This window comes from Cebus imitator, unplaced genomic scaffold, assembly GCF_001604975.1.
Source record: "Cebus imitator isolate Cc_AM_T3 unplaced genomic scaffold, Cebus_imitator-1.0 Scaffold150, whole genome shotgun sequence".
NCBI lineage: Eukaryota > Metazoa > Chordata > Mammalia > Primates > Cebidae > Cebus > Cebus imitator.
This window is the reverse complement of record NW_016107465.1, coordinates 3,814,453-3,823,210: the sequence shown is the minus strand read 5'-3', so window position 1 is coordinate 3,823,210 and position 8,758 is coordinate 3,814,453. Positions and strand designations below refer to the sequence as shown.

Sequence of the window (8,758 nt, the reverse complement as noted above, 5' to 3'; positions counted from 1 at the left end):
CTCCCCTCCCCTCCCGCCCTTCCTCCCTCCCTCCCTCCCTTCCTTCCTTCTGCCATTCCCTCTTTCTCTTCCTGCTCTCTCCCCATCTTTTTACATTGGAATACAGTGTGGACTACATATAATATGGATCCCTGCAGTTTAAACAAAGATCTAGATAAAAAGTGTAATGTTTAAAATGTTATTTCAGGGAGCTGTACACCACTGATCTTAATAAAGCTAAGAGATGTAGGTCGAATTATTTGAAAGTGACTGAATTTCACAACAGAGTATTCCATGTTTGGTAAAGAAAAGAGCCTGTGGTAGCAAGATGCTAATACCAGCAGTGATGAAGAGAATCTGGCCAATTCCATGTTTGGGTTTTTCACCCACTTGAGCCTTAATGGGTCTGAATTTCACTCCACTGCCTTGCCTAGCATGTCTCACTGAATCTCTCAGCTTTTCTGTAGTTTTAGAGGTGATGATGATCATAATGCTAAGAACATCAGCTCACGGTTTTCCTTGAGGAAGGGGAGGGCATGGTAACAAAGGGAATTTGGAAGAGGGTGGATCCAGATGGCACTAATACAGACTATTTCCACCCTCTTTACAAATTCCCTTTTAGCTAAACAAACAAATATTTAAGAGAACTGCTGGTACCAGGTCATGTTAAATATTTCTCTTATTTATTTCATGATACTGCTTTGCAAGGAGTAGAATCAAAAAAATGGAGCAGAATCAAAAAAATTAGGATAAAGAAAATTACAGAGGATACAAACAAAAGAAATGCAGAGATCCTAGTTAAAGGTCAGTGAACAGTTATTCTTTTTAAAGTCCCCATTTGTACAAAATAAAAATCAATAAAAACAAAACAACCTGTATATACACATAACACAATCAATCTTCTAGTCAAAAGAATGAGGAAAATAATACAGACTATAGCTAAATTGCTGACATAGGGCTCAGCTTATAAATTTTGCTTCCCAACTATTTGCTGAATGAATAATTACACATATTTATATGTGTTTTATGAAAGGCATTCTTGGGCCTACACAAATACTTTCATTATCTGACTGATGGGCAGAGGCTGTGATTTATGGGTGCGGTTTACCCTGTAAGTGATTTTCCAACTCTGGAGGAACCGAAGAAGTATCCAGGCTCTCAGTCTTGTGATTTCAGACTCAGCTAGTTCCTATGAAAGCCAAATACAGTACCCCAGAGCCAGGGAGATGAACATTTTATATGAAAATGACTGATGTGTTATAAAGAAACACATTATAAACACATAAACTGATGTGTTAGAATTGGAAAATTTCAAAATACATATATATTTCTACAGGAAGGAAGGGACGGGGTGTGTGTATAACTATTACTAACAGGTAAGTGGATTAACTCAACTTTTTAATAAACTGGGGAAACTAGAATTTTCTTTTGGAGGACATGAATAATGTATTTCATACACAGTAATTTACAATTGGCAGTAAAGCAGTGTCATGAAATAAATAAGAGAAATATTTAACATGACCTGGTACCAGCAGTTCTCTTAAATATTTGTTTAGCTAAAAGGGAATTTGTAAAGAGGGTGGAAATAGTCTGTATTAGTGCCATCTGGATCCACCCTCTTCCAAATCCCCTTTGTTACCATGCCATCCTCTTCCTCAAGGAAAACCATGAGCTGATCTTCTTAGCATGATGATCATCATTACCTCTAAAACTACAGAGAAGCTGAGAGATTCAGTGAGGCGGATAATTAAATAAGAGGAGAAACAAATTTTCATGTCTCCTCTTGTTTCCCTTCTAAATTTTCATTTATGTTTTCAGATAAATTTATTCACTATGATGCCATCTGACCATTCTTATGATACAAGGTAATGCAATTTCTTTCAGGCTTGAAACAAGGGCACACTGGGGCACACTATTGATAATGTCATATGTTGTCACATCATTTCTTGGATAAGAGACAGTAGTAACCAGTAAAATATCTGCAGAACTTTATTAATTATTCTCTTTTCCTAGTTTTGAAGTGTCCATTTCCTAGAAAGATTGGTTGTTTGTTCTGTGAAAATGTAAGTTTTTTTCAATTAAACATTTCCATTCCACACGAAACCCTGCACATATAGGTGAGGAAATCCTTTTGTAATTATGCCCTCTTAATAGAAAAGCAGGATCAATACTGTTGTCTTGCTTAGCATGCCAACCTATAAATTATACTGTCTGCCCCTTGGTCCCTGTAGATTGCGTTAGGTACACTGCACCAGCAGAGTTTGAACTTTGTAGATGTGTTGGTTATAGTATATGGAGAGAAGAAATAAGCTTGCCTTGGCCTTATCTTCTTAAAAGGCATTCAGACATTTATTTATGAATGAGTAGGGCAGTCCAGGGCAGAGAAAATAGGACATTTGTACATCTTACTGATTTGTTTCTGGCTTCAGGGGCCATTTAAAGAGAAAGAGTAAGCACAAACAGACCAAACCTGAAGCAATTAATGAGTAGATAACTCCCCAAGCATGTGGATGACTGCCACTTAACCTGTGTTTAGTCTTACCCCATCACAAATCTTTCCTGTTTTCATTTATTTATAACATTTCCTGACAATAGCACGTATTTTCAGAATTTTGATTTTGAAATTGATGTGACCTATAATTCCTAAGCAAATAAGTAGGGATATCAGTTGCATTAGGTCAAACCTTAAAGTTGATCAATTCTTATTTCTCATGAGAAATAAGAATTATTATTTATCCATTGTATTTTTAATAGCCTTTTAAACTCATTCATCTCTGGACTAAAAATACTTTTTAAAAAACCAAAATGAGTACTTTTCCAGAAGCAAAACTTCATAGTTGTCTATATTATGTACTTACGGGTCTTCATGTTAGAGTTATAAAAATATTCAGGATGTACAAGATGCATGTGACCCATATGAAATAATGAAATAATGGATCTATATTTGGTTTGTAGGATAAAAATTAGAGAATCGTCCAATTTGGGTTCAAAAATACTTTGAGCCCCCTAACTCATTTTTTCCTGTAACAGTGGCTTGTCATCATATCAACAGATTTCAGGAAGCTCTGTCCTCTTGCCTGGAGGCACTCCAGAATTCATTTAGGTGGTTTATGTAATAGTGGAAAGATTCTTAGAAATGGGACAGGGTGGATAGAAGGTAATTGCTTTTTTTTCTGATGAAATAGTGCCTGTGGGTTTTTTTGGTTTTTTTTTTTTTTTGGATAGTAATTTCACAAAGATCTTAAATTGAAATCTGATGGAATAATAGGACACACAGGCATAGCCGCTGTTCTCTATTATGTACAGCATGACTGTATCTGTGACCTATGGTTGTGCATATCGTAGGTTTATTTTTCAAACTGCCAGTCGATTAAGATTTCCCAGAGTTTGACACAAAATATGCAGTCACTGAGCCTCTACTGAGGCATTTGTATTGTCAGGAAGGCTGTCAAGTTCTTGGTCAAGAGAATGGCTTCCATGTTTTGCTTTCTTACTGAATGGTTTTGGAAATAGAATTTTATGCTTATATTTACTGAGATCAGAATCCTGAGGTTTCATCCAGTAGTATAAATAAAAATAATGTCACAAGATACATTAACCATTTGCCTTGTACTAGGCCCTGTTACTACTATTTATATACATCATTTCATGTAGCCCTGTAACATCCTTTTGAGATAACTACTCTTATATCCTTATTTTCAGATGAAGAAGTAAGAAGTTAAAAATACGCCCAAAGACCCACATAGTAGCATTAACTCTAGCTGAGAGCTGACTCTCGTCAGCTGCTTACAGATTCTCTTTGTTCTTCTGGGTGGAAAGTCCATGAAACAGGAAAGTATTAACATGTAGTGTACTTTTTTCTAAAATTTTCTTCCTGTTAACATAGTTTGGTTGGTAACAATTTTTACCCACTTTTATCTGTCTATTTTCCTTTTCTAAAATACCATCATCAAATTTTATAGAAAGAGACAAGGGAAAAATGTACGGTCTTTTCTTCATCTAGACACTCTTAAAAGTATATGCTAAAAGAACTGCTATATTGTATTGTGCCTTACCACTGACAGCCTGGGTGTAAATTCTTCAGCCTTATTTTGTTTGTTTCTTTACTGGAAGAATGAAGATGAAATCACTATGCCTTGCTACCCAAGTAGGGATGAAGGACTAATGTCAGTTTCCTTCAGCTCCTTACAGACAGTATAATTATAAACAGCAGGCCAAGCATATAATTGTAAATATAAAAATGTGAAGTTTCCTCATGAGTTACTGAGTTATCTGAGCAGCCTGCAAAAGGTGCTATGTGTCAAAGGACATAAGACAGTAGGAGGAGAAAGAGCACTGAGCGATAGTCCCAAAATTGAGCAGGGATGCTTCCAAGGAGAGGCATACCTGAAAACAGGATGTAAATTCACCTTGCTGTGAAGGACTGGAGGAGTCAACCTTTTAAATCCTGCTGCTAGTGGAGGGTCTTGAGTGTGCCCTCGGGGCATGAAAGCTGGGAGCCAGCACACCCTGGCTTTCATTAGCAGACATGTGGCTCCGGGGAATTGGCAGGCAGAACAGGTTGATTATGCGTTGCCATGGTTATTCTGCCACTGTACCCTTATTCTCCAGTCCCTTTCTTCATTGCTCTGCCAAAGCACAGAAGGGACTGTCCTAAGTGGGTGAAGTGGTCAGGACCTCACTGCAGGCACTGGGAATTTATTAAAATGAGGGTGAAGCAGAATGGAGGGTTTTCTTCTCTGTGTTTGTGAGAGCTTTCTTCCAGTGCAAGAAGGAAACCCCATCCAGTGTCATGAAAACATGAACCTTGCCTAACCGATTTGAGTGTAGGCAAACCAACCCCGCCCCCATGTTTTTAAATATGGTCTCTTTCCCCTTTCATGTTCTTTTTCATCAAGTTTTGATTTTATGTCAGCATTTGATCCCCATGCAAATAATCTTCAGCAGAATCTTGTTTTCCATATCCTATTGACTTTGGCACCTGCTCTGTTTACTTAAGCACTCAACTGATAAGAAGTGGAATCTTTGCCGATTTTTACCCAGAGCTAGAAGAGAAAACCTTTTAAGCCGGAAAAAAATAACCTTCCTCTGAAACGATACATCAAAGGTGTGCTCCCAGCTCAGTTAGTATTAGGGTGGGCATTGCATGGGTTGAAAACTGATGGAGTGTAAAGAAAGGGGGTCTTTGCACCAGGCGGAAGTAAAGCAACAACAATTAAAGTAAGCAGAGCAAACTTTCCACGACATGCTGCCACCAGCATTTGTAATCACTCCCAGGATAGGACCCTACTGGAAGATGGGTTGGCAAGTGGGAAACTGACAGGAGGAACCAGGAGGAAGAAGGCAGAATATGGTTACTAGAGCAGAGATCCACAATAAAGACTTGGAGATAGACACAAAAGCAGAAAATTTAGAACGATTAAGACTCACTTGATGTCACTTACCTGTCCCAGTGAATTTGGGTTATTTTCAGTGCCCTCTGTGAGGACAAGAATGACATCAGAGCATACCTCCAGCTCTACTTTCTAGGGAACCACAGATCTTGGCTCTTCACACAGAAATATTCAGAATATCCAAATAATGACACATATCAGAAACCTTATCACTGAACATTTTAAATTCCAGGCTGGGCAAAGGAAGCGTGTCTTACGCAATAGGGATCCTGTTTTGGGGGAGGTTTGTCGTAAAAAATTTTAATTGATCATTGAGGGAAAAAATGGGATTTTCATCTGAAACCTTGGGTGTCTCAGTCTTTTTCTCTCAGATTTTGGGTAAGCTATACAACTAAGTTGGATTTACTTTCTCCATCTTCAGTGGAAGAAATGACCTTGTTGGGTAAAACAAGTGTGTTAAGTGTAGATTCATAAACACAGGTTTATATGAAAAGAGAGGATGAAATTAGCCACACCTGTGAAGAGCTAGGGAAGGGTAACATCTTTTTTTTCCAGTAAACATTTATTGATCCTTTATGAGGTACCAAGCACTTTAGTAAGAGCTGGGGAGGGGAGAAAAAAGCAATGGCAGTCCCTGTTCCCCAGGAGCTCTCAGACCCTGCGTCAGGCATAGTGTGGGGGTGGAGATGTGCCACAGCAGTGAGCAGACAGGAGTGATGGTGCCTGGGAAGAGACAGGCAAGGGTCATGAGAGCCTGCAGAGAAAAGGAGGCATTTGAATCGGTCATGAAGGACACGCAGCAGTTTTTACAAGTGGACGAAGGACATGCAAGGCAAAGAATGCCTCAAAGAGAGAAAGTGCAAACATCTGGATGGGTTTGCCAGGTCCACGGAACTGAAAGGAGGTCTGAGTGACTGCTAAGATTAAAGGCACAGAGTGTGAGGTGAGGAGGCTAGGAAGTTCTACAGGGTTCAAATCAGAAACGCTTTGTCCTATAAATTGTGTGGAGCTGTGGGAGGGCTTTAAGCAGGTGAGTGATGTGATGAGGTTTATGTTTACGAGAAATCATTTCATCACACTGGGAGAACGGACTGGAAAGAGATCTTCCTGGATGCAGAAGATGAGCACAGACCCTGTTGCTGTGGCCCAAGCAGGAAAGAATGAGACCAGACCCAGGGCAGTAGAGGTGGAGCTGGAGAGGAGGGACACAGTGAGAGAGGGATGGAGGGGACTGAAGAACACTGAGTGAGTAAACTGGAAGTGGTAGACGCAGAAGACCAGGAGCAGCCAGGGTTGTCCAGGGTTTCTGGCAGAGGTGACTTGGTGAGTTGAGGGCATTATTGATTCTGACAGACACAGGAGAAGAAAACCAGCTTTTGAAGGGTAGTGGAAAAAGAAAGGGGCATTTGGGACATACTGGGATGGGTTGGGACATGCTGGGATTGAAGGGGCCTGCAGCCATCCAGGTAGAGTGTGTAGCTGACATTTGGAAGTATTGGGCTAGAGCTTAGGTGAAAGCCTGGCTGGAAAGGTACGGTACCATTGGTATCATAGAATGCGGAGAAAGTAGGATCAGAAAATCACAAAAGGATGTAGTTTTAGGCAGAGTCATCAGTACAGCATTATCAAATACTGCTGAGGGCTGAGCAAGGTGGCTTACACCTGTAATTCCAGCACTTCGGGAGGCCAGGAGTTTGAGACCAACCTGGGCAACGTGAGACTCCATCTCTACAGAAAAATTTAAAATTAGCCAGGCAGGCTAGCGCACCCATAGTTCCAGCCACTCAGGAGGCTGAGGTGAGAGGATCACTTGAGCCTAGGAGGTCGAGGTTGCTAGGATTGTGCCACTATTCTCCAGCCTGGGCAACAGAGAAGGCAAGTAAGAGAAGAGTTGAAACTTGCCTATTGGATTTGATCATCTCTCCTCAGCTCTTGCCTTGTGGAATTGTGGTGGAGGTGGAAAATAGATTATAACAGGCTGGGGGCAGCAGGGCAGCAGGGTAGGATGCAGGTCGTAAAGCCAGTATGGATGACCAGATGACCATTTTCATTCAGTGTAGCTGGGAGAGGATTCAGAAAGCACTGGTAGGTAATGGACCCATAGGGTCGGGTTTAAACCATCGTTCTATTTGTACACACCACATGCCTCCACATTGAACTGCTGACCCCATTCCAATATCGAGGCTTTGTCTGTGGCTGAGAAATAGTGCACTACTAGGTCTATGAAATCTCTGGTTTTTAAAAAACAAACAAACAAAAACACCCCTGGGCCTGTCATAGTAACTCATGCCAGAGCAAACTGTGTCCCCAAACCATTGCCTGGCCTCTGTGCCCATAGGCTGCTGGCACTGAAATGGCTTGCACAGTGGAAAAAAACAAAACAAAACAAAAAAACCAAACAAACAAAAACTCTTCTTATATCTATTTTTTAGATAGTTTTAGGATGTTTGAGAGTCATGTTTTAATCCCCCTATCCTTGCAGTGAAATCTTATGTTCCTTTCTGGAAAACCTTTGGGAGTCATCAGTTATCCTCTTCCACAGTTAAATAAGTGATGTCCTTTGCTGTCGGCTGGAGCAGGGGGTGCTGTCCTGTGACTCATGCGTTCTCATTCACAGCATGTTGAGCAATGCACTTGGTGCTAGTGCCTAATAAAGCATGCTGAGGATGTTGTCACTGAGCTCGAATTTTCCTCAATGGGGCTGGTTTTCTGTCACCACACATTTTTCTTCGTGCTATACTCTGAGACACTTCTCAGTGAAACATTTGTCCTTTTTTTCCTTTATTATGTCTAGAATGGTGTCTTCTCTAGCTTAGAATTGCATTTTGCTGCTGGGTATTTATCTCTGATTCTGAGTTGTATTTTTAGTGTTGTTTTTGTTCTTTCCTTTTTCTTTTTTCCCAACAAAGAACTTCTTGGAAGGTGTTCCATCCTTGTCTCTCTCCACACTACCTTAAGGGAGCCAGAAGCCATGCACAGTGCAACTTACAATGTGGACGTTGGCTCTGATGAGAGACCAGTGCCACAGCCCTCAGAAGGGCAAAGGCTCAGCTCCCTGGATAGACTGCTCCTTGTTCCCACCACACTAATTAATTGTCATATCAGAAGGCAGTGAGACCGGTTGTTCCGGCATTGCCCTGGCCAAGCTGACTCTGGAAGAGGCAGCGAGCTGCCAGCTTTTCTGCTGTTGGCCAGGAACCTGTATCCTAGCAGTCTGTTGGAGGAAACAAGCCAATTTGGGGTTTGAAATGCTGCCTCAGAGATGCCAGCAATGGTGTTGCTTGTTAAGAGAACTGCATCCTAAGACTCTAGCGAAATAGCTTGATCTGTGAAAGTGGTTTGAATTCCGACACATGAAAGTATGTACTTTGCTTGGGAAGTGGAAA

At 40.8% G+C, this 8,758-nt stretch overlaps 1 protein-coding gene and 1 pseudogene across 1 annotated transcript in view; both read left to right on the top strand.

The window, feature by feature from the left end:
- Positions 1–8,758, top strand: part of GNAQ (G protein subunit alpha q) — a 328,594-nt gene that overhangs the window by 170,474 nt on the left and 149,362 nt on the right. The gene's annotated exons all lie outside the window — the stretch shown is intronic.
- Positions 7,581–7,740, top strand: LOC119473349 (annotated as a pseudogene).